This window comes from Staurois parvus, unplaced genomic scaffold, assembly GCF_062004578.1.
Source record: "Staurois parvus isolate SC_StPar_1 unplaced genomic scaffold, SC_StPar_1.0 ptg000334l, whole genome shotgun sequence".
Taxonomy (NCBI): domain Eukaryota; kingdom Metazoa; phylum Chordata; class Amphibia; order Anura; family Ranidae; genus Staurois; species Staurois parvus.
In genome coordinates, this window is record NW_028318130.1 from 7,474,913 (window position 1) to 7,500,623 (window position 25,711).

The window sequence follows — 25,711 nt, forward strand, 5'->3', positions numbered from 1 at the left end:
TGCAATTGCACATTAAAGCGGAGCTCCACCCAAAAGGGGAAGTTCCGCTTTAAGGACTGCTCCCCCACTCCCCATTAAAAATTGGCACCTTTGGGGGCGGGAGGGGGGGAGCAGGTACTCGAATTTAATAGGTACCCGCTCCCACTTCTAGTCTGATCGCCTAGGCGATCAGAAGCAGAAGGTGTCCTCCCTCCCTGTAGTCTTTTGGGACAAGTGACAGGTCCCAGAAGACTACAGGACCATTCACAAAGCACAGTGCTACTCGCGCATGCGCAGTGGGTACCTGGCTGTGAAGCCGCAAGCTATCACAGCCAGGTGCCCACACTGAAGATGCCGGCCTCCTGGAATACAGGACAGCCGGTGAAACGGGCTGCAGGGGACACAACACAGGACCGAGGGGCATATAAGTGGCTGTTTTTTAAAAGTCAGCAGCTACAGTTTTTGTAGCTTCTGACTTTTATTTTTTGACAGGTTGAGTGGAACTCATCTTTAAAGCAGAACTAATCCCATCAATTTATTGGTTTCCCAAAACAGTTACATTCAGTGCATGCCATGAATGATAATTGTCACATTTGCTTGTGTCTCAACCAAATTGGTTCATATGGTTGGTATCATAACCGATCGTATGTCTGGCACCATGGTAACTGCAGATCAAACAAAGGTTAATATGGCAGCTTCCATTAGCTGTAAATCATAGGAGGGATGGATATTCATTTCTCTGACTCACACCTTTTCTGACATGATCAGCCCATGGCATACCAGTTGATGTTGGTTCATGAACACAAACCAGCTGAATCACCTTTCAGTCTTGTGATAAATCACACTTACAATGCATCCTTATGGTTACACACATGGATGGTCCATAGCACTGGTGTCTTTTCTCTCGTTACATGCATACACTTCCATCAGAACTCTCACTATATGTATTCCTTTCTACAAAGAATGGGGATAGTAGAATTTCATATGCCAGGCAGAGCATTTTCCATTCTTCTCCACTTTAACAGCTTCATGGTTACATGAGAATTCGAGGAAGCTTTATCACAAATATCTGCCATTCCAAAAAATCTCCAAAATTTCTACTTTTCCACATCTTTTTTTAACTTATTTGCTGTCATTTTTTCCCACATTTAAATGCAGATCAGGCATGTTCTGAGTTTCTTTAAGCTGCTGTAATTATCCGTTGATAGCAGCTCTTTCTCCAACGTTTTCCACTTAATTGATTAGCTGTCAGAGTAATGTATATGGATAACCTTGTGGTGTCTGCTGGGTTAACATGTATAGGCAGAGGCTGAGCATATACAGAGATTTTTGTTCAAGTCGGTATATGGAAAGACCAAACTTTTTCCGTAAACGTTTCATGTATTTTCCTTAAGTCGGCCACACATGGATCGAAATTCAGCCAGTTCAGTAGGGACCAGCTAAATTTCGATCCATGCATAGGCATAGCTGTTTGCACACAAGTTGATCTGTCACTCAACTTACAACCAGGGTTTTCGCGAACAATCATGGTGTCCACAGCTATAGTCAGCAATACTGACCATTGCTGGTGGGGAGCCTGTTGAATACAATAGCACAGTGGGAGTGATTCCCCCATGTACTGTACATGCAGTGTGTGGGTGGGGGAATGAGTTAATCTTTTTTCTGTTGCTGGTTGAATGAAAAAAAATGAATTATGTATGGCCAGCTTTATTCTTCCTGTCCCAGAAACACAGATGGAACCAAGAGAAGATCCCTCCAAAGTTAGTGGATATCCCTTTTTAGTCAGTTGTCACCAGAACAGGCTTAACCATTTTCCCTCACCTCCTGTTCCTATGACAGCTCAAAAAATGTGGAATTTAGATTTCCTATATTGTAGTCAGTGGTCACTGGGACAAATGGAGAAGGTGAAACTCCATTCCCCATTGGGGACACATCCATATCGCACTATTGACTTCTTTTCTATTTACCAGGCTTTTTTGTGACATTGGCGCAGTAAAGGCTTCCTGCTGGCAACTCAACCTCATTTTTGTTCAAGTATCATTGTATTTTGCTCCTTGAAACAACCACATTGTCTTTTTCTTTGCATCCCAAACAATTCTTCTGGCAGTTGTTGCTTGAACAGTACTAACTGGCATATTCAAGGCTTTGTATATCTTTTTATATTCTTTTCAATCTTTATAAAGTTCTGTTACCTTGTTATGCAAGTCTTTTGACAGTTCTTTTCTGCTCCCCCTGGCTCAGTATCAAGCCTGCTCAGTGCATCCACATAAGAGCTAAAAAACACATTGCCTATTTATACACATATACTAATTGAAATTTAAAAAGCCACAGATGTGGAAACAAAATTACAAGTATCCTCCTGCGTTCAATACAGGCAAGGTCCCTATCTCAACAGCTGCTGTCACTTTACCTTAAACCATTAAGTAGCCAAATATATACTATAAAATAGTGAAGCGCTAAATAAATAAATATATATATATATTAAGGTGCCAACAGTGAGTGTAAGTGCTATAGTGCTAACAGTTCCTTGTTACACACTGGAACATTATAACCAATAGTGTATATTAAATAGAAAAAATCAAACTGAATCCATAATATATCAGTGACAATAAATAAATAAACAAACCAGTGACAAATAATCGTATATCTCCAAAAAATTCCTTCTCCTCATTCACTATTTAAAGTGAAGAGTGCTCATCAATAATAAAAGGTGAACACGTGTATACAAAGAAAAACTTTTTTAAGTGCATATATAGAAAATATATATATGTATAAATAATATATCATATATATATATAAATAAATAGAGTCCATGCAAGTGTAACTTGTGATAGAACGGTGGTCTTCACTTCTAGTGCTCAAACACAAATCCTCAAATGGCAGCAGTGCCTGCTCACCTCCCCGCACTGACCCTCAAGGGGCCAAAAGGCTACTGATCTCCTCTATGGCCAATCTTTTTTTCCTCCTCCTCTCGGTAGCTCAGCAGGTGATCACAGGGTCTCCACTTCTCCTCCACTCATATGTCATAAAGGACACAAAACAGAGCTTCCCATAGTGTCCACTACAAAATGTCCACTCCTCCTCGCTCTCTTGATACCCGGAAGTGCCTGTGCGTTCCAGGACTCCTGCTGGTTGTGACTCCGCCCTTTCCGGATATGTGGCTCTCGGAGTAATTTACTCCGAGAGCCACATATCCGGAAAGGGCGGAGTCACAACCAGCAGGAGTCCTGGAACGCACAGGCACTTCCGGGTATCAAGAGAACGAGGAGGAGTGGACATTTTGTAGTGGACACTATGGGAAGCTCTGTTTTGTGTCCTTTATGACATATGAGTGGAGGAGAAGTGGAGACCCTGTGATCACCTGCTGAGCTACCGAGAGGAGGAGGAAAAAAAGATTGGCCATAGAGGAGATCAGTAGCCTTTTGGCCCCTTGAGGGTCAGTGCGGGGAGGTGAGCAGGCACTGCTGCCATTTGAGGATTTGTGTTTGAGCACTAGAAGTGAAGACCACCGTTCTATCACAAGTTACACTTGCATGGACTCTATTTATTTATATATATATATGATATATTATTTATACATATATATATTTTCTATATATGCACTTAAAAAAGTTTTTCTTTGTATACACGTGTTCACCTTTTATTATTGATGAGCACTCTTCACTTTAAATAGTGAATGAGGAGAAGGAATTTTTTGGAGATATAAGATTATTTGTCACTGGTTTGTTTATTTATTTATTGTCACTGATATATTATGGATTCAGTTTGATTTTTTCTATTTAATATACACTATTGGTTATAATGTTCCAGTGTGTAACAAGGAACTGTTAGCACTATAGCACTTACACTCACTGTTGGCACCTTAATATATATATATATTTATTTATTTAGCGCTTCACTATTTTATAGTATACACAGATGTGGAAAATTAACCTTTAATTTCCATTTTAGGAGACAGACAGATTTTGGTAGGGAGTTCCATAGGATGGGAGATGCTTGGGAGAAGTCCTGTAGGTGAGCATAGGAGGAGGTGGCAAGGGAGCTTGAGAGTAAGAGGGCTTGGGAGGACCGAATAGAACAATTAGGTTGGTATTTTAAAAGAAAAAAAGACAGTTTTTGGCATGATCAGTCATATTTTCAATGTCTATGTCAAAATTTCACAATTTCTGTTGGGGTATGAAGACTATTGACTGTATAAACAACTTTTAGGCCCTCTAAACACATATAAAGTTAGGTTTGGCAGTGGCAGTGTGAATGAGGTCTAACAGAAGGTATGGATCCCTTTCTTACTTTAGATTTCCATTTCAACTGAAATATGATGACTTGCCATGTTACAAAACAGACAGTCCTCTTTCCATTACCATTGCAGAGTGCAGTGCCCCTTTCCAAGGGTTTAGAACTTGGCGTTCTAGATCAGATTGTGGCATAAGGCACCACCTGATATTGAGCTCAGCAAACCACGCTGAAGCTGGTCTTATGATACCCTTTGAAAGTTGTTGTATTTTAATGGATGGAATTATTCCACTATGGCAATGTAAACATGAGTAGATTGAAAGCCCCACTGTTCCTTACAGCACAACATAATCCAATATAATTACAATCATGTATTACATGTTATTCTGCAAAATATTTTTCCATAGGCACAGGAATTAAATATCAGGAGACACCACTTAGAAAATGTTTTTGTGCCCTCATTAGTATGAGATATATTATTGGGACTGTGTGTTTTGTACATATGGAAAAGTAATTATCATAATTAAACTCCAGAGAAAACTTGCCTTTAGGAGGATTCATTGACTAATCCTCAGGTACTCAAACTGTGACATTCTTTTAGAAGGTAACATTCACAGGCTTTCACCAATTATTCAGAAGAGATGGACAAATATTGCATTGATTTGCATTTAAATATAAAACCTATAGAAATATTTAAAAAATAAGGGAGTCCTGGCAAATGTTGCTTATAACATCTGACAATGTGGTTTAAAATATTACTAAATAAAGCTCTAAAGGTTGGGTGGACAGCATTGACTGTTCACATTACCCCAGTACTTTAGCAGTAGGGAAGGTCTCTGGGTATCTTGCCTCCACCATGGCAAGCATTATCCTATATTTATGAGTGTATGAGACTCCTCACTGAGTTTTCTATGGTGGGTGGAGTATTTATTAGCGGGTATAAGCCCACAGATTGAGAAGCAGGATACTGCTCCGCGCTGAGGATTGACAACTGCCTATACTGCTTCAGCAGTCTCTTATGTATTAAGGTGACCATATAAATATATTTGTGTGTTTTTATATATTATTTACCTTTTGTTCAAAAGCACTAATACCCATAAATTAAAAGTACGCACAGATGGGAAATTCATTGTCTGGATGTTTACATGTTAAAACATAATGTATATATAGTGCAGCGCTATGATACTAATATAAAATATATGTGAATAAAAGTTCGTATAGTCCTTTACACAATAAAAGTGATCGTGAACAAAGAACATGTGAAGGTGTCCTCATCATTTAGATGGCTGGAATCAAATAGAAAAAATGAGCACTCATCGACCGCGCATTTCAAATGCGCATGTGTATAATATTATCCAGATGATCGGTCAGATATGCAGATCAGCAAAACACATTGGTCATCCCCTTCAAGTAACGACATCAGCCTTGGGTGCAGCGATATACCTCCAGGTCCAGAGAGCCCTCTTGCCCAAAGTGATAAGGTAGATTGAGATCCTGGTCATAGGTACCCCAAGAATTGGCTGCTTCAAATCTGGAACCAATGGATAGGTGTCAAGGTCCTACCTTTCTTCAGAGCTTGTGCATCTCCATGAGCTGGCATCCATCCAAGATGGATCACTCCCACTGTGCTATTGTATTCAACAGGCTCCCCACCAGCAATGGTCAGTATTGCTGACTATAGCTGTGGACACCATGATTGTTCGCGAAAACCCTGGTTGTAAGTTGAGTGACAGATCACAAGCTCTGAAGAAAGGTAGGACCTTGACACCTATCCATTGGTTCCAGATTTGCAGCAGCCAATTCTTGGGGTACCTATGACCAGGATCTCAATCTACCTTATCACTTGGCGCAAGAGGGCTCTCTGGACCTGGAGGTATATCGCTGCACCCAAGGCTGATGTCGTTACTTGAAGGGGATGACCAATGTGTTTTGCTGATCTGCATATCTGACCGATCATCTGGATAATATTATACACATGCGCATTTGAAATGCGCGGTCGGTGAGTGCGCATTTTTTCTATTTGATTCCAGCCATCTAAATGATGAGGACACCTTCACATGTTCTTTGTTCACGATCACTTTTATTGTGTAAAGGACTATACGAACTTTCATTCACATATATTTTATATTAGTATCATAGCGCTGCACTATATATACATTATTCTTGTTATAAGGTCCAGTGATTCCTTAGAGTGTTTCAGCAGCTGATTTTTGAGCGCTCGCTTTATCTTTATCACATGTTAAAACATAGTTGCATTATATATGTTGACCCCATATACAAAATCTGTTGGCCAGATATCCTAGTCTTACCTCTTCGATGACCATAACTGTGTTATTCAGTTGTATTCTTTAAACATTCAGGCAGCTAAAACTGCAGCCAACCAGATGTGCAGCATAGGACCCTAACCTTGACAGACATGGTTTAGTTGGTGAAAATTTCATCTATTAATTAGGAGAAGATAGATTATTTAATAGCTATACAGATGTACTGATGTGGTCTTCCACCTATTGTGTCTGAGATATCTCTCAGACCCAAGGGTTGGAAGCAATTTAAAGTGGACCTTCACCGCTTTCCTTAAAGTCCTTCCCTTTCTGCTTCTTACCTCTTACAGAATTGCAAAAATGATTCTTTCATATTTTTCTCTGGCCAACCACTAGGAGTTTTATTGTCAGTGGTGCATGTTAAAGAAGCAAATACATTTTTGTGACTGACCTTGAGGAAGCCATCATTCTCCTGGGGAGGGTGTGAGCATAGTGTTCATGTCCCAGAGCAGCCCTGGAGGCATTTGGTGCAAAGCCTGGGAGTATGTTAATGGAAGCCTACCTATCCAGGGTGGTCATACTGCTTTATGAGGTCCTAGGTGCAAGGAGCCTCACAGGATGGGTTTATGGAAGAAGGAAGGTGATGCCAGAGGTGATTCTATTGCAGCAATGCCCAAGGATAAGGAACTCGCTGGTAGGCTGCAGGATTGTCTGGGGGGATCATTGAGGATGCTGCTGTATAAGGTACAGGATGCAGGCCTCAGCATAAAAGAGAGGTGTGGGATAAACCCCCCTCCAGTATTACTCAGTCCAATGCTGTATCTCTCAGGTATCTGGACATTAAAGTCTGGATCCCTCCAGAGTCTGAACTAAGTGACATCAGCCAACAATGGACTTTAGCTCTCTGTCAGCTGAATATGGATCCCAGGAGTGCAGAACTAAGTACACTCCTGTGACCCACAGGAGAAGTAGGGCCAAAGGAGCATCCGATGTGACCGGGGTGTTAAGGTTCTCTGCCTTTTCTGGAGTATAAAACTCAGTAAGGGTGTCTGAATTCCCAATTTCATGCTGAAAAAGCATTAAAGTGACCGGTGCCTCATTGTTACACATCCCCAGTTTTCAGCCCTGGACTTAGCCCACCCTGCCATTGAGGGTCTCTTGGAGGACAGGGGGGTTGCTACACTGTGGTAAATACCAAGACTCTTACTGTGCACTTTGAGGGCCCATGAACCTGGGCACCATATGCCTCAGTGATGTTTAGAGAAGTTTTTGCATTATTGCAAGTGGGGGAAAGTGGGAGCATTCTGACAAATAAAAATTATTATTATTATACAGTATTAAAGTGCCAACAGTTCGCTCAGCGCTGTACATTACAATGGGAGACAGAACATGCGACAGTAAAATAACAATACAATGCGATACACGAGGGGTTCGAGGGCCCTGCTCCTTGGAGCTTACAATCTAGGAGGGAGGGGATAGTGGTACAGGAGGAAATAGCTGAGGGGGATGGAGTGGTAGGAAGAGTGGAGGAGATCGGGAATTAGAAGGGGGTGGGGTAGGCTTCACTGAAGAGGTGGGTTTTCAGGGTGCGCCCAAAGGAGAGGAGAGTAGGTGATAGTCTGATGGATTGGGGTAGGGAGTTCCAGAGTATGGGTGATGCCCTGGAGAAGTCCTGGAGGCGGGCATGGGAGGAGGAGACTAGGGAACTAGAGAGAAGGAGGTCTTGTGAGGAGCGGAGAATGCATGTAGGGTGGCACTTGGATATTAGGTCGGTGATGTAGTTTGGGGCAGAATTATGGACAGCTTTGTATGTCAGTGTTAGGATTTTGAATTTGATCCGTTGGGCAATCGGAAGCCAGTGGAGGAATTGGCAGAAGGGGGTGGTGGAAACGGAACGGTTGATAAGGTGGATGAACATACATTGAATACCCAGACGAGGTATGGAAGGAGGAATGTCTGCGTTAAATACATCTTAAATTACAGAAAATTGTCTGAAAAATGTGAGCATCTGTTTGCTTTTTTTTTACAAGCATCCTCTTCACACCAAAAGTATCGTTTTATGTGGACTTGAATCATCATGATGAACAAATTTGGGTGGGATAGACAGTATATAAAGATATACTATATAGCCATCCTCTAGCTTTTGTACATGTAAATACATTCTAGTACCAATTCTTCATCAAAGGTTCAGGGTTGAAAGGTTATGTCAGACTTATACATTATACTGTACATGTGCTTGTGAATAGGTAGCCCGATGGATTGTACTGAAAGAGGATTTGTGACAGAGACTCCAAAGCTGATTATTGAATGGATGAGCTTCCTTTTAATAGACCGACATGATAACTCTTATAGACAGTCATTACATAGAGAACTGAAGTAGTATAAAACTCATCTATATAAAACAAACAGATGGAGTGATTGGTAAACTGACAGCTGCTTTTAACCTAACTGCAAAAAATACTATACCTTGTATATATAATATTATAGAGCACATATTGTAAGCCTATTTGGGTCTTAGCATAACAGATATGACATAATATTTGAAATACTTACACCTTGATTTTGTATTTTAAATGATAATGGCAAAATAATATGTTTTCTGAACTGCTCAGCTGCAGAGGAAGCCTTTTGGGCCTATAGGACAGTGTGGGGCATCAATGAAAGTAACGTCTTGAAGGAAACCTCTATTGGAAGAAATATGGAGGCTGACATTGCTGTTCTTTTTCTAAGAATACTAGTTGCCTGATTGTTTCTGTCTTTAATATTTTCTGAATCACCGATCCAAAACATGTATGTTGTAAGAGACAACAGAATCCCCAGTCTTCATACTTGTCAGAATTTATTAAAACTAGACTTTAGGAAAAAGCTAATCTTGTTCAGCACTGTCGCCACTCAGCCATAAGTAACTGTAAGGCATTTTCTGATTGGACAAGGTGGAGAGGAGGGATGTTGACGTCATGATCTCCACCTTGTCTAATCAGAGGAAGATTGCAGCTACTGCTGTAGAAGCGCCAACTACTACAGTGATTGTCAGCTTCCCCATTGGCTCATCAGGTATGAGATATGCTTACGTACCTTGTGTTTGGGCCAATTTAAGTTTGCAATAAAGAGCATTCCTGGAGTTCAGGTTTATATGAATAATACTAACTGGTTGTGGTATAATTTTTGTCTTAGGTGGAATTTTTTGCCTCTGGTAATGTATTACTATTTTATTTTTTGCTAAATATATGTATGAGCAAATAACGCAATACAAAAATGTATGCTACTGCATCACAAGAAGAGGAAAGTTGACATTGATAAGCAAACAGGACCAACGGTCAAACCTTGAGGTTAGCCAGTCAGTCTATTTCAATTTAGGGGTTTAATTGAGGTTAAAGTCACAGTCATGTAGAGTAAAATAGATGTCTTCTTGGTTGAGAATGCTCTCCACAAGTGTTAGAGCTAAGCTGCTGCTCCTTATCATCAGAGGGAGCCAGGTTGTCATTTGGAGTTCCTGTAGAGGCTCCCATAGGAGAACTTCCAAACACCTTTAAGTGGGAGGAGGCCACAGAATATAGCCAATATGTTGGAAGGATTATATCTCCAGGTGTGCTTTATAATCCATCATGACAATCTTTAGTCCACAACCAGACAGAAGAACATCTGACCTGCTCAGGCTTCTGCCCACTTGTCCCCTTAGTATACATTTAGGCACGAAAGCTGTTTAAACCTTTTCAGCAGTGTTTTACTCCATGCTGCGGTATTTTACCTATTACAGTTTTAAATAAAATTATATATTTTGCTTTATAAGATGTTAAACCGTGGAAAATAGGAATCCTTCCCATGTGTTCATCATTCTTTCTTTGTTGTTTGGCTGAAATGTTCTGCTTCTCTCCAGAATGTCCTATGATCTGCACTGTGCATGATTTGAAGTACCAACCAAGCTGTACACACAAAAACAGTGGCGAAAAAACAGAAAAGATTAAGAAAAGAGCTGGACACAGAATCATGTTGTAGAGTGCAGAAGCCTAAGGAGGAAAGTCATCAAATACAAGGAAGAAAATGATGTTAGATGCAGCAACTGGGAAAAGACGAAGCTAGACTTAAAATTTCACTTTTGGTATATGTAGAGATCAGTAGCACTAATTAGAAAAGGGGCAGGTGGCCTGGACCTATATCACCACTTTATACTAAGTTGGCTTATCTTTGTATAGCAGAGCACTCCCTGTAACAAGAACCAGGTTGGAATTGGGTTTATACAAACTTAAGTTTTAAAGGATGGAAAGCATCAGCTTTTTCATGATCTTATAATTTATTTCCCTGTATCATAAATACGCACACCAAAACGAAATGTTTTCTATATTTTAATAATGTGCATCATTCCTTTTAGTAAATTTGCTGTCAATAGTGACTAATCCAAATTTCTTGTTTTCATTGTTCCATAACATGAAAGATAAAGTCTGATTGGTTGCTACCGACAACACCTTCATCTTTGCGCTTGTCTTTTCTTCTTTAGGTTGAATAAATCACCAATAGTGCATTAGCAGCTAACCCTAACAGTTATAAGTAATTATTATTCTTATTAACCATAAAGAGACTGTGACTGGGCAAAGTGACAGTGTCTGTACACTGTACATACTCCCTCCTTTTTTTTCTACAAGTATGTATAATTATCCAGCCACCTTCTTGGTGTAGCATCCTTGGACTTAGTCTATAGCAACCTTTCTCAACCAGGGTGCCCAGGCACCCTGGGGTGCCTTGAGGTTTCTTCAGGGGTGCCTTGGCAAAATGTCTTAAAACTGCCTAAAACGTGTATACAAGCCAGCGGGTGGAACAAGCCTGCCTTTTAGTTACACAAACCCACAGGTTTTCATTGTGCATCATTACAACCTTCTAGCCGCCAGTGTCCTGACAACCAATGATATCATCAGTTGATAAGGCGGATGTCAGCTGTCTGCACAGCATCCTAATGTGACCCTCGCCTGCCCCTCTCCATCAGTGCTGGGCTCACATTAGCTCAGTGATGTAGAAAAACTGAGAGAGAAGTGAAATGCTGGAATACTACACAGTACCAGTGTGCAAAAGTGTATTTGCTTTGGAAGAATAAATCACCTCTAATGTTTGATGTCCTACATGTGTGGATGTTGCTGCATTATATAAAACTATTAGAATAGTTTTTCACATTTTAGAATGGGGTGCCCTTTTAAAATCTTGGACAGTCTTGAGGCACCTCATTTTAGAATGGGGTGCTTCAAGACTGTCCATAATTTTAAAGGGTGCCTCGGGACTGTCCATAATTTTAAAGGGTTCCTTGACTGAAAAAAGTTTGAGAAACACTGGTCCATAGACACTAATCTTAGGAAACATTGTGTATACTTATGCAGCCTCCATAATGGTGTAGCATCCCTGGACCTAGTCTATGGACACTAATCTTTGGAAGCATTGTATATACTTATCCAGCCACCTTCCTGGTGTAGCCTCCTTGGACTTAGTCTATAGACACTAATCTCTGGAAGCATTGTATATACTTATCCAGCCACCATCCTGGTGTAGCCTCCTTGGGCTTAGTCTATAGACACTAATCTCTGGAAGCATTGTATATACTTATCCAGCCACCATCCTGGTGTAGCCTCCTTGGGCTTAGTCTATAGACACTAATCTCTGGAAGCATTGTGTATACTTATCCAGCCACCTTTCTGGTGTAGCCTCCTTGGGCTTAGTCTATAGACACTAATCTCTGGAAGCATTGTATATACTTATCCAGCCACCATCCTGGTATAGCCTCCTTGGGCTTAGTCTATAGACACTAATCTCTGGAAGCATTGTGTATACTTATCCAGCCACCTTTCTGGTGTAGCCTCCTTGGGCTTAGTCTATAGACACTAATCTCTGGAAGCATTGTGTATACTTATCCAGCCATCTTCCTGGTGTAGCCTCCTTGGGCTTAGTCTATAGACTCTGACATTTATACTTAATCCTTGTCTAACCTTAGCCATTGCTCTGACTCTTAAAGCGGATCTAAAAACTCCTGTCCTTTTCAGCCGATGAAGCTGCCATCTTAGTCTTTATTTGATCTGCAACTGAAATGGTGCTGCATATGTGATCAGTTTTGACACCAACCATTTGATGGTTTGACAGTTTGATTGAAAGCACAAGTGAATGTGACAGTTAGGCCTCGTTCACAGAAAAGCCTTGTGTGCAGAAAATCTGATGGAAACTGGCACGCAGATTTCTCTTGCAGAGACATCAGTTTACATCAGTTTTTATGCACGCTGCAATGAATTTTATACATGTTGCAGATTCCTGTGCAGAAAAAATCTGCATGTGATACTAGTGTTGTGATGTGAACAGGGCACATGGAGAACAATAGATTTTGTTGTGCCCTTGCAGAACATTTGCAGAAAAACCAATGTCTCTGCACCATGATATGAACGAGCCCTTAGAATTCCCTGCATGCCGAGAATGTAACTGTTTTTTGAAACCGTTAAAGTGATGAGTTTAGTTCCTTCAATTATTGGAAACTGTAAACTTGCCTTACAATTGTCAAAAAGTACTGGAACCGAATTTTCTAAATCTTTGAGACAAGATCACACAGTACCAAAATCATAGCACCAATTGCAAAAATTCTGGGGCAACCACATACATTGATATAGTATTTAGAAGAAAGTCATCATAAAAGAGGCCAGTCATCACGCTAAGGTTAACCCAACCCAACCAAGCTATTCCCCACCACCACTGATCCCCTTCTACAGTATACGTTCTCATGGCCTACACTCTTGCACAAGTAGTAACAATGTTGAATGTTCACAGCCCAGCGTCACATATAACAGTGCCAAGATTCCAGTGCTTAAAGCCGTTGATTTGTTTATTTAAGATGCAGTTTACTTTTAATCAATTTATATGGTAAATGCAGTTAGAGAGCCTAGTTTACCAAAGCACTTACTGAACATTGTTTTTTAGGCAGAAAACAAATAGCGCTAGTTTGTGCACGCCAATCAAACAAACAAATGAATAATTATGTCATGCAGCAATACCGCCGGGAGTTGTATCCAGGCAACAGGAGAACAGGATACCATAACAACATCTCTTTGTGAACTTTAAATCCCTTACAAATAAGTTGAATACATTTACAGTAAGTGTATTCCAGTACTGCATTACTGATGCCTGTGCATTTTATGTGTATAAGATTATGGGGATTTAGCATTTTCAAAACAGCTTAACCATTGTGCAAATATACACTCACTGGTCACTATTGGGTACACCTGTTCAATTGCTTGGTGACACAAATTGCTAATCAGCCAATCACATGGCAGCAACTCAATGCATTTAGGCATCTAGACGTGGTAAGGACGACATGCTGAAGTTCAAACCAAGCATCAGAATGGGGAAGAAAGGGGATTTAAGTGATTTGCACGGGGCATGGTTTTTGGTGCCAGACCAGCTGGTCTGAGTATTTAAAAAACTGCTGATCTGCTGGGATTTTCACGCACAACTATCTCTAAGGTTTACAGAGAATGGTCCAAAAAAGAGAAAATATCCAGTGAGCGGAAATTGTGTGGATGAAAAGGATGAGGTCAGAGGAGAATGGGCAGATTGGTTTGAGATGATAGAATGGCAACAGTAAATGAAATAACCACTCATTACAACCAAGGTATGCAGAATATCTCCTTGTGAATTTATGCCACGAAGAATTAAAGCAGTTCTAAAGGCAAAAGAGGGTCCAAACTGGTACTAGCAAAGTGTGCCTAATAAAGTGGCCGGTGAGTGTAGAACTATTTTTATTTTTTTTTTTTTGGATAGAGTAAGGGAGGGTTATAACCCCTTTTCTCTCTACATGGTAACTGTATTAGCTATTAAGCATAGCATGTGATAATTACATTATATATACCTATGGTACAATTTTTTGAAAAATCTCCTACAGGGAGTGTAACCAATGTGCGGTGCTGCAAATGCTCTAGACAAAGTTTGTCACTGCCTCTGCAGCACATATATATCCAGACCGGTCTTGGTGTGATTTTAAATGGTTTTAGGTCTGTGTGTATTGTCTCATACTGAGGTGATGGTAAACCAGGGTGATTGCCCTATTGTCAATCAATAATGTTTAATAAAGCATAATTTTTTGGAAATTTTTCCGAGTATCGCATTCTGTCCATAATGTAGCCGCTTCCTTGTGAATCTCTTTTCACAAATTTCTTTGTTGGCTTGTCAGATTTTTCTTTGCCATCTGTGTCCTATTGGAGAGATTTCCCTTCAATTCCTGTCCCATAGCCAAAACAGGAAGCAGGAGGAAATCCCTGCCAATTAGGGGAATCCCTTGGGGCCCCCCTAGGTCACCAGAACTGGTGTACCCACTGGAAGATTTCCCCTACTTTTCTGGAGACAACCCACATTTTGGAATTTTCCTTTACTTTCACTTTCAATGACAATAATAAACAGGACAAATAGAATGAATCCCCCCAACAAGGGTCCAGATAGCAATAAAAATGTGACAGGTGTTCTAATCACTCTCCACTCTCCACTCTGTCCAAAACTAAAAAAAAAGATTTGCCTTTAGTTATACTTTAATGCTAGTGTAAAAACAAGCTAGAAGGAACTCTGTGGAAACAGGAACGCAATATCGGCTGACTCAGTAGGGACCACCTAATTGTGTTCAGTGTGTTGGCTGTCCATACTCAACAGAAGTCAATTGTTAGATCAAGTTCTGTCGATGTTGTCCCCATGTTGTCGAAATTGTGTTAATACAATCCTCATTGTTGCCCCCCCTGCCCCAAAGCACCCCCCATATTGAGGGCATGTGGCCTGTTATGGTTCAGGAGGGAGGGGCTCACCCCCCCCCCTTTCCTGACCTGCCGAGCTGCATGCTCGCATAAGGGTCTAGTATGGATCTTGGGGGGGACCCCACACAATTTTTTAAAACTAATTTTGGCATGGGGCTTCCCCTCAAAATCCATACCAGACCCGGAGGGCTTGGTATGGATGGGAAGGGGGGACCCCATGCGGGTTTTATAAGAAAAAAATTAATTGCCGCCAATTCTTTCTTTTACAGTCAGCTGTCAGTGGGGAACTCCACTGATGGCTGCAACATGAACACATGGTTTTCACTACTAAAAGGCCGCATGACTTGATAAAATACTTGTATGCGGTAAAATACCGCTTAGTGAACTGTGCCCAATGTGAGAAATAGAGAGAGCTGAAGCAGAGAGAGCAGTATGTTTGGAGATTACTGGGCACAATTCACTAAGCGGTATCTTACCGCATCCAAGTATGAGGTAGAATACCGCATAGCGTTTAAAAAAAAAAAATTTGAATTCACTAACAAACGATACTGAAATACTGCATTAGTTATTTTCTAAAGTCTTGCAGTATTTTAGTAGTGAAAACCATGTGTTCACGTTGCAGCTGTCAACGGAGTTCCCCACTGACAGCCGAATGTAAAAGAAAGAATTATCGGCTATTAAAAAATAATACATACAATGGTGTGGGGTCCCCCCCCATCCATACCAAGCTTTTCGGGTCTGTTATAGACTTTGAGGGGAACCCCCAGGCCAAAATGTAAAAACAAATGGCATGGGGGTCCCCCCCAAAAGCCATACCAGACCCTTGTCTGGTATGGCGAGCATACCAGACAAGGGGGGGGGGAATGAGCGAGCATCCCCCCCTCCTGAACCAAACCAGGCCACATGCCCTCAACATGGGGGGTGATTTGGGGCAGGGGGGCTCCCCCCCAAAGCACCTTATCCCCATGTTGATGGGGACAAGGGCCTCTTCCCCAGAACCCTTGGCTGAGGTTGTGCTGGTCTGCGGGCGGGGGGCTTATTGTAATCTGTAAGCTCTCTTTAGCAAGAGGGCTACCAGATCCTGGCCCTCCCTCCATGTGAATGAGTATGGGGTACATGGTACCACTACCCATTCACAAAAAAAAACTGTAGTGTGAAAGAGACAGTCTTCGACAGGTCCTTTATTAAACAAAGGAAAATAAAAGAATGTCCCCCGAAGTAGAGCCAACGTTATTCACGATGCCCGCCACCGACACTACCCGAAAAAAAGAAAAAAAAAAGGCGCCGCTTCCGATGCTGGCTTGACAGTTCTTAAATAAGTAAGGAGCGAGGCTACCTGGTGACATCACCCATGTGACACCGCCCCATGTGACATCATTGACTGAAGCACACTTGGTCGATGATGTCACACAGGGGCGGGGGTCACATACGTGGTGACCCGCCCCTTACATATTTAAGAACTGTCAAGTCAGCGCAGCAGTTTAGACGACCAGGAGCCAGCGTCGAGAGCAGAGCCTTTTTTTCTGTTTTCGGGTAGCGGCGGGCATCGTTATTGACGTTGGATCTACTTCGTGGGACATTCTTTTATTTTCCTCCTTTTAATAACGTACTTGTCAAAGACTGTCTCCTGTCTTTTTTAACACTACAGTTTTTTTTTGTGAATAGGTAGCGGTATCATGTACCCCATGCTCATTCACATGGGGGGGGGCAGGATCCAGGGGCCCCCTTGCTAAAGGGGGCTTCCAGATTCCGATAAGCCCCCCCGCAGACCCCCACAACTACAGCCCAGGGTTGCAGAGAAGAGGCCCTTGTCCCCATCAACATGGGGACAAGGTGCTTTTGGGGGGGAGCCCCCCTGACCCAAAGCATCCCCCATGTTGAGGGAATGTAATCTCGTATGGTTCGGGAGGGCGGGGTCACTCATTCGTCCCTCTCCTTTCCTGACCTGCCGGGCTGTATGCTCAGATATGGATTTGGATATAAGGCTCTGGTATGGATTTTGGGGGGGACCCCCACGCCATTTTTAAAAAATTTTGGAATGAGGTTTCCCCTCAAAATCCATACCAGACCCAAGGGGCTTGGTATGGATAGAGCGGGAACCCCGCTGTCAGCTGATGACTCATAGGTTGTTAGGGACTCGGCGCCCACCCATTCCTTAACAACCTTATCAACCCATGACAGTTAATGACAGATACCAGTACATACTGCATTCCTGGACCACTACTTAATTACCACATGCATTTAATTCTTTATTTCCTTTTGTGAATTGACTTTAAGGTCTTTTTATGCGGTGTTTACCGAGTGTTTTTTGCTATTTTCGGGAAATACCGCATACTAGCAATAGTGAATTCACATTTTCAGTATCGCATGTGATATGTGGTCATGTGACAGACTTAACTCATGCGATAGCTTTAGTGAATTGTGCCCACTGTCTTTTCTGGTTGTATTCACTATGGATCCCATCATCAGAATAATGCAGCACATTCTACCATTTTTTCCTGCACACGAAGCCTGGAACTGACTGCGCTGGTGTACTAGGACCATTTGAATAATGGAAAACGCTGTGCATGTATTTTTTACTAAGAAAAAAGGCACTGGACAGCATCTGGATATGGACCAGCCCAAAAATGTGTCCAAATACAAACGTGAATAAACGCATTTAGCCCGTTTATAAGTGTTTACATGCGGGTAACAATCATTTGATGTTTGAAATGCCTGTAAACTCTACTCCTGAATGTGGTTTTTGTGCTTTCAAAAAAATGCCTGTAACCTCAACTGCCTGTAAAATACTGTAAATGACTATGTGTACATGGACACATAGGAAAACATAAAGGAGAGTTCAGGGGCTGCTGAAACAAAGCACAACTGCTCCTAAACTTCAGTTTATCAGCTGCAGTGTACATGAGCCCTTAAGATGGCCAGATAATATGCAATCTGATTGATGAATACTCAGTGAAATGTCCTCAACATGTAGCAAAAGTCTGTAATAGAAGGATCTACTGGAACAATGCATTCATTTAGAATGGGCCAGGCCCATACAGTACATAATGGAGGTTCGCTATGAAGGAACATTCACCTTTGAATATCTGAGCTCATATGGTTTGGGTCTAAATATTTCTGGCCATTGCAACGTATTGACTAATGCAGCTCAACATAGATCAGGCATAAAGAAAAGTGTACCTTGCCCACAGGGGCGTACAAGGCAAACAAGGCATCCGCCTTGGGCGGCACTTTTCAGGGGGGTGGCACCACCCCAAGGCAGAAGGGACCAGTGCTGTCGCTGCAAACGGCTGTGCTTGGCCAGGGGGGCGTGCTCGGGAGGGTTCGTGTGTGTGCTCAGCGGCGAGGAGACAGAGAACCTGTCAGCTATGGAGCCGGCTGGAGAGGGGCCCGGGCGGCACATAGAGGACCGTGCATTTCTCTCTATGCTCTATGTGCCGCCAGTCACCTCCCCTATCCATCTCCTGCATGTCAGCTCCTGTATGCTCCCCCACGGCCGCCCCCCCCCCTCCAGCACTGCAGGGATCTGTCAGCATATGCAGCCCCCAGTGCTGACAGTCCCCCCCCACCCTCCCCTCACACAGACTGGAGAGAGAAAGCTGTCCCTGTTCCTCCTGTCTCCTCCTGTGCCTGCCCCACCACCACTTCCAGCCAGCCTTGTGTATTCTTCCCCCTTCTCCTTCTCCCTCTCCCCCTTCTCTCTCTCCTCCCTCTCTCCCTCTCTCCACCCCCCCTCCCCCCTCTCTCTCTCCCCCTCTCTCCCTCTCCCCCCCTCTCTCCCTCTCTCTCTCCTCTATCCCTCTCTCTCATCTCCCTCTCCCTCTCTCTCCCCCCTCCCTCTATCTTTCCCCTCTCCCTCTCTCTCTCCCCTCCTCTCTCCCCCCCTCTCCCCTCTCCCCCTCTCCCTCTCTCTTCCCCCCTCTCTCTCCCCTACCCCCTCTCCCCTCTCTCCCCCTCTCTCTTCCCCCTCTCTCTCTGTCTCTCTCTCCCTCTTCCACCCTCTCTCTTCCACCCCCCCTCTCTCTCTATCCCTCTCTCTCCTCTCTCTCTCCCTCCTCTCTACTCCCCCCTCTCTCCCTCCCCCTCTCCCTCTCCTCTCTCTCTCTCCCTCCCTCTCCTCTCCCCCCCTCTATCCCCTCTCCTCTCTCCCCTATCTCCCCATCTCCTCTCCCCCTCTCTCTCCATCTCCTCTCCATCTCCTCTACCCCTCTCTCTCCCCTCTCTCCCTCTCTCTCCCTCTTCTCCTCCCTCTCTCCTCTCTCCCTCTCTCTCCCCCCTCTCTTTTCTCTCCCTCTCCCCCCTCCCCCCTCCTCTCTCTCTCTCTCTCTCTCTCTCTCTCACCCCCTCTCTCTCCTCTCCGCCCTCTGAGCCCCCCTCTCCACTCTCCCACTCTCTCCGCTCCCCCCTCTCTCCCTCTCCCTCTCTCCCCCCTCTCTCTCCTCCCCCCTCTATCCCTCTCCTCTATCCCTCTCTCTCCTCTCACCCTCTCTCTCCTCTCTCCCTCCCTCTCTCCCCCTCTCTCCCCCTCTCTCTCCCCTCCTCTCTCTCCTCTCTCTACTCTCCCCCCTCTCTCTCATCTCCCTCCCTCTCCTCTTCCCCTCTCACCCTCTCTCTCTTCCCCCCTCTCTCTTCCCCCTCTCTCTTCCCCCTCTCTCTTCCCCCTCTCTCTCTCTCCCTCTCTCTTCTCCCCCCCATCTCTCTCCCCCTCCCTCCTCTCTCATCTCTCTATCTCCCCCCATCCCCCCTCTCTCTCCCTCGCACCTCTCCCCTCTCCTATCTCCCCTCTCTCTCCTCTCCCACCCTCTCTCTCTCCCTCTCTTCCCTCTCTTCCCTCCCTCCCCCCTCCCTCCTCTCTCTCTCCCTGCCCCCTCCTTCCCCACCCCCCTCCTTCTCCTCTCTCCCCTCTCTCTCCCTCTCTCTTCTCCTCTCTCTATTCTCTCTCTCCCCCTCTCTCTCCTCTCCCCCCTCTCTCTACCCCCCCTCTCTCCTCTCCCTCTCCCCCTCTCTCTCCCTCCCTCCTCTCTCTCCCTCCCCCCTCTCCCTCTCTTCTCTCCCTCTCTCTATCTCTCCCCCTCTCTCCCTATCGCCCCCTCTCTCTACTCTCCCCCTCTCTCTCTTTCTCTCCCCTCTCCCTCTCTCCCCTCTCCCTCTCCCCCTCTTCGTCTCCCCCCCTCTCCCCCCCCCCTCTTTCTCTTCCCCTCTCTCTCCCTCTCTCTCTCCCTCTCCCCCCTCTCTTCTCCTCTCTCTCTCCTCCCTATCTTCTCTCTCCTCTCTTCCCCCCCCTCTCTCTCCTTCCCTCCCCCCTCTCTCTCTCCCCCTGTTCCCTCCCCTCTCTCTCCCTCTCCTCTCCCCCCTCTCTCCTCTCTATCTCTCTCTTTCCCTCTCTCTCCCCTCTCTCTCATCTCCTCTCTCCCCTCCCCCCCTCCCTCCACTCTCTCCCCTCCCCCATCATTCCCTCCCCCACCCCTCTCTCTCCCTCTTCTCCCCCCTCTCTCTTTCTATCCCTCTTCTCTCTCTTCTATCTCCTCCCTCTCTCTTCTCTCTCTCCTCCCTCCTCTCTCTCCCCTCCCCCCTCTCTCTCCCTCGCACCTCTCCCCTCTCCTATCTCCCCTCTCTCTCCTCTCCCACCCTCTCTCTCTCCCTCTCTTCCCTCTCTTCCCTCCCTCCCCCCTCCCTCCTCTCTCTCTCCCTGCCCCCTCCTTCCCCACCCCCCTCCTTCTCCTCTCTCCCCTCTCTCTCCCTCTCTCTTCTCCTCTCTCTATTCTCTCTCTCCCCCTCTCTCTCCTCTCCCCCCTCTCTCTACCCCCCCTCTCTCCTCTCCCTCTCCCTCTCTCTCTCCCTCCCTCCTCTCTCTCCCTCCCCCCTCTCCCTCTCTTCTCTCCCTCTCTCTATCTCTCCCCCTCTCTCCCTATCGCCCCCTCTCTCTACTCTCCCCCTCTCTCTCTTTCTCTCCCCTCTCCCTCTCTCCCCTCTCCCTCTCCCCCTCTTCGTCTCCCCCCCTCTCCCCCCCCCCTCTTTCTCTTCCCCTCTCTCTCCCTCTCTCTCTCCCTCTCCCCCCCTCTCTTCTCCTCTCTCTCTCCTCCCTATCTTCTCTCTCCTCTCTTCCCCCCCCTCTCTCTCCTTCCCTCCCCCCTCTCTCTCTCCCCCTGTTCCCTCCCCTCTCTCTCCCTCTCCTCTCCCCCCTCTCTCCTCTCTATCTCTCTCTTTCCCTCTCTCTCCCCTCTCTCTCATCTCCTCTCTCCCCTCCCCCCCTCCCTCCACTCTCTCCCCTCCCCCATCATTCCCTCCCCCACCCCTCTCTCTCCCTCTTCTCCCCCCTCTCTCTTTCTATCCCTCTTCTCTCTCTTCTATCTCCTCCCTCTCTCTTCTCTCTCTCCTCCCTCCTCTCTCTCCCCTCCCCCCTCTCTCTATCTCCTTCCTCTCTCTCTCTCCCCTCTCCCCCTCTCTCCTCTCTTTCTCTCCCTCCCGCCTCTCTCTCTCGGATTGGTGTCAGTGGGAGGAAGTGCCCCATCATTAGTGCCAGTGTGGGAGGAATAATGCCCCATCATTGGTGTCCGTGTGGGAGAAATAGTGCCCCATCACTGGTGTCAGTGTGGAAGTAATAGTACCCCATCATTGGTGTCAGTGGGAGGAATAGTGCCCCATCATTGGTGTCAGTGTGGGAGGAATAGTGCCCCATCATTGGTGTCAGTGTGGGAGGAATAGTGCCCCATCACTGGTGTCAGTGTGGAAGTAATAGTACCCCATCATTGGTGTCAGTGGGAGGAATAGTGCCCCATTGTTGGTGTCAGTGGGAGTTATAGCGCCCCATCGCTGTCAGTGGGCAGAGCTCTAATAGGAAGTGGTGGGGCCTAAATAGGAAGTGGTGGGGTTTACAGATGAAGGGGTGGATCTTAAACAGGAAGGGGTGGGGCAAATTTAGATGCGGGGGGGCAATTTTAGTCTTGCCTAGGGCAGCAGAAAACCAAAATACACCACTGCTTGTCCATAGAATAGCCACTGAGAGGTCCTGTCTGGGCACACAGATCTGGCCTATGCATAACAGGGTACATTCTGGCAAATGAGAATTTGGGCTGCTTTATAGTACTAAGGGGTTAGTTCATGCTTACTTCAGGGGAAGCACTACTAATAATTGTATTTTCAGTAGAAAACGTGTCTGATTCCTAGATTCATTGAGGTACATAGCAGAGGTTCAAGGTATTCCATAGAAGAAGTTACTGTTCTTCCTAACTATACAGGTGGCACAAGCATACACCAGTCAGCTCTTCTCCTCCCTTTCCACTTTCTAGTCAGTAGCCTAAAACTTAATTGATTGATCAATATTCCTGGCACAGACAGAGCCCAGGAAATTGATCTCCATATTTTTGTCCTTCACAATAGTCTGTACGTCAAGAAGCTTACAATCTAAGGCCACAAATTCATACATATACTAGGCCCAATTAACCTAACAGCATGTCTTTGGAGTGTTGGCAGAAACACACCCACACAGAGAAAGCCCGCAAACTCCAGACAGGTGCTGCCATGACAGGGATTCGAACCCATGACCCAAGTGCTGTAAGCCATGAGCGCTAACCACTAAGCCACTGTAACAGATAGAGTTTGAGCTGGAATGTAGAATAGTTACACGATTAAAGATATATAATTAGATTGGGAAATTAGAACTAGACATTTAAATTATTTTGGATATAAGTTTGAAAATGTTTGACATTCGAAAATAGGATGCATGACTTTGTAACATTTATTAGGAAATGCATTAGTTGGACGATCATTTTTGGAGAAAAAAAAGCAAGAAAGTTAATAGAAGTAACAATAACAGCAACAAACACACAAATTATTGGTTGTTTAATTGGAACTAGTGAAGAGGACAAGTGAATCAATAGAATATGGCAGACCTCACCTATGGAGAAAGATGGTCTGAACCAATTGTATCCTTCTGTGGGATTAGACAATTAAAGGGAGATATGATCACCTTGTAATATTACAAAATGGTACATGTAGTAAATTCAGAGGAGAGTTGACTACTTTAGGGTGCCCCAAAACACAAGAACACTCTTTGTGACCAGCTCTAAGGGAATCCAAAATCTCATAAGAAGATTACCATGCACTGCATGGTGGTATTTCCTTGTAAAATGTGAAATAAAGTCATTCCCAGGATTTCCCCAGAATGATTGTGTTTCCACCCCCTCTAGTATGGAAGCAGGGGGTAAGTGTATTTTTTCACAGCTTTAATGGGTTACGGGGACTTTATAAACACCAATAAGAACTTTTTAGCTTTGTAGATGCTGCTGTGTTAAATCATCCACTTGTCTCTTAATGTAGAACTATGGGCTGAACTTTTTTTTCTCATTTTGTAGAGTGTAAGGGAGGCTTATAACCCCTGTCAGATTTATCTTTTGCCATCTGTGTCCCATTGGAGAGATTTACCTTCATTTCCTGTCTCATAGCAAAACAGGAAGTGAGAGGAAATCCCTGCAAATTAAGGGAATCCCTTGGGGCCCCCAGATCACCAGAACTAGTGTCCCCATTGGAAGATTTCCCCTCTATTCCTTTTCTGGGATTTTCATTTAAGCTCTCTTTCAATGATAATGGTAAACAGGTCAAATAGAAAGGGTAAATTTTCTTAAAGGGACATACAGCAATAGATCTAACGTGTTCCAGTCCTTCTCCTCTATGTCCAAAAACTAAAAAAAAAGTTTTTCTCTTAGTTATATTTTAACCACTTGTCTACAGGGCACTTATACCCCCTCCCTGCCCAGGCCAATTTTTAGCTTTCAACGTTGCCACACTTTGAATGACAATTGCGCGGTCATGCAACACTGTACCCATATGAAATTTTTATATTTATTTTGAAACAGAGCTTTCTTTTGGTGGTATTTAATCACCTCTGGGTTTTTTATTTTTTGTTAAACAAACCAAAAACAACTGAAAATTTTGAAAAAAAAAAGTTTTTTCTTAGTTTTTGTTATACAGTTTTGTAAATAAGTAATTTTTCTCCTTCACTGACGTGCTCTAATGAGGCTGCAGTAATGGGCACTGATAGGCTGCACTGATGGGCACTGATAGGTGGCACTGATGAGCACTGATGAGGAGGCACTGGTAGGTGGCACTGATGGGCATTGACAGGCATCACTGATGGGCACTGAAAGGCAGCACTCATATATGGCACTGATAGGCAGAACTGATAGGTGGCACTGATAGGCGGCACTGACTGGCACTGATAGGCGGCACTGACTGGCACTGATAAGCGGCACTGATGGGCATTGATAGGCAGCACTGACTGGCAGCACTGATAGGTGCCACTGACTGGCAGCACTGATAGGTGGCACTGACTGGCACTGATAGGTGACACTGAAAGGCAGCTCAGATGGGCACTGATATGCGGCATTGATAGACACTGACAGGTGGCACTGCTGGGGCTACACTGATCATCAGGGCACACTGATCATCAGTGCCCTGATGATCAGTGTACATGTCCCCTCTGAGGGATGCCGATTACCGGATCTCCTCTCCTCACGAGCTGTCAGCGTGACAACTTGTGAGGAGAGAAATGCCGATAATCGGCATTTCCCTATTTACATGCGATCATCTGTGATTGGACACAGCTGATCACATGACCGAGCCGACATCTTCAGCTCTTTCCATTGATCGGTGATCCGCAGTGTCCGAGGGACACAGCGCACTACTGATCACTGTGCTGCGCGTCCCCGGACGTCCTCCCAGAACGCCAGTCATTTCCTTATATGGCAGGCAGGAGGGAGTTAAATCTTGGTAATTGCTGCTTGCTGTCCACATGGAAGAAAAATATATTTGAAATATATTTTAAAAATATTCTTCCCAAATATATTGACATATACAGTATTTATATTGACATATACAGTATTTGAAATACTACAATTTTGGCCATATTCAATATATTTCAAAATATATTTCAGTAAAGATATATATACAGTATATACTGTATAAAATGCGTTTTTATTACAAAATATATGAAAAATATAAAAAAAAATACATTTTCAAATATACTGTATGTCTTTAAAAATACAAATTACATTTTTAGAATGCATTTACAAATATATTTAAAAATATATGTTAAAATGACTTTTTTGTTAAAAATATATGTTAAAAAAAAATCTGAAGAATAAAAATATTTTTCATATATTTGTAATAAAAACGCATTTCAACATACAGTATGTATGTGTGTGTATATATATATATATATATATATATATATATTTTGAAATATATTTAACATGGCCAAAATTGTAGTATTTCAAATATACTGTATGTCAATATATTGGGAAAGAATATTTTTTCAATATATTTCAAATATATTTTTCTTCCATATGGGTGTGCTACCAGCAAGTAGAAAAATGGTGGGCTTGTTCTGGGTGGAAGAGCCAATGAAAACTGAAAAGTTTAGTGCTATCACAATTTTTATTTTAGTTGTTTTTATATACAAATATTATTTGATAATATATAAAC

At 43.9% G+C, this 25,711-nt stretch overlaps 1 protein-coding gene across 2 annotated transcripts in view; it reads left to right on the top strand.

Moving 5' to 3' along the window:
• The window catches only part of WDR17 (WD repeat domain 17), a 162,475-nt gene that overhangs the window by 13,327 nt on the left and 123,437 nt on the right, over positions 1-25,711 (top strand). Inside the window, exon 3 of one of the 2 annotated variants that reach the window (XM_089684053.1) lies at positions 5,998-6,211. The exons of the other annotated variant lie outside the window; for it this stretch is intronic. The gene's annotated coding sequence lies outside the window, so the exon portion shown is untranslated. The remainder of the gene's footprint in view (positions 1-5,997; positions 6,212-25,711) is intronic. 2 annotated transcript variants of the gene reach the window in all.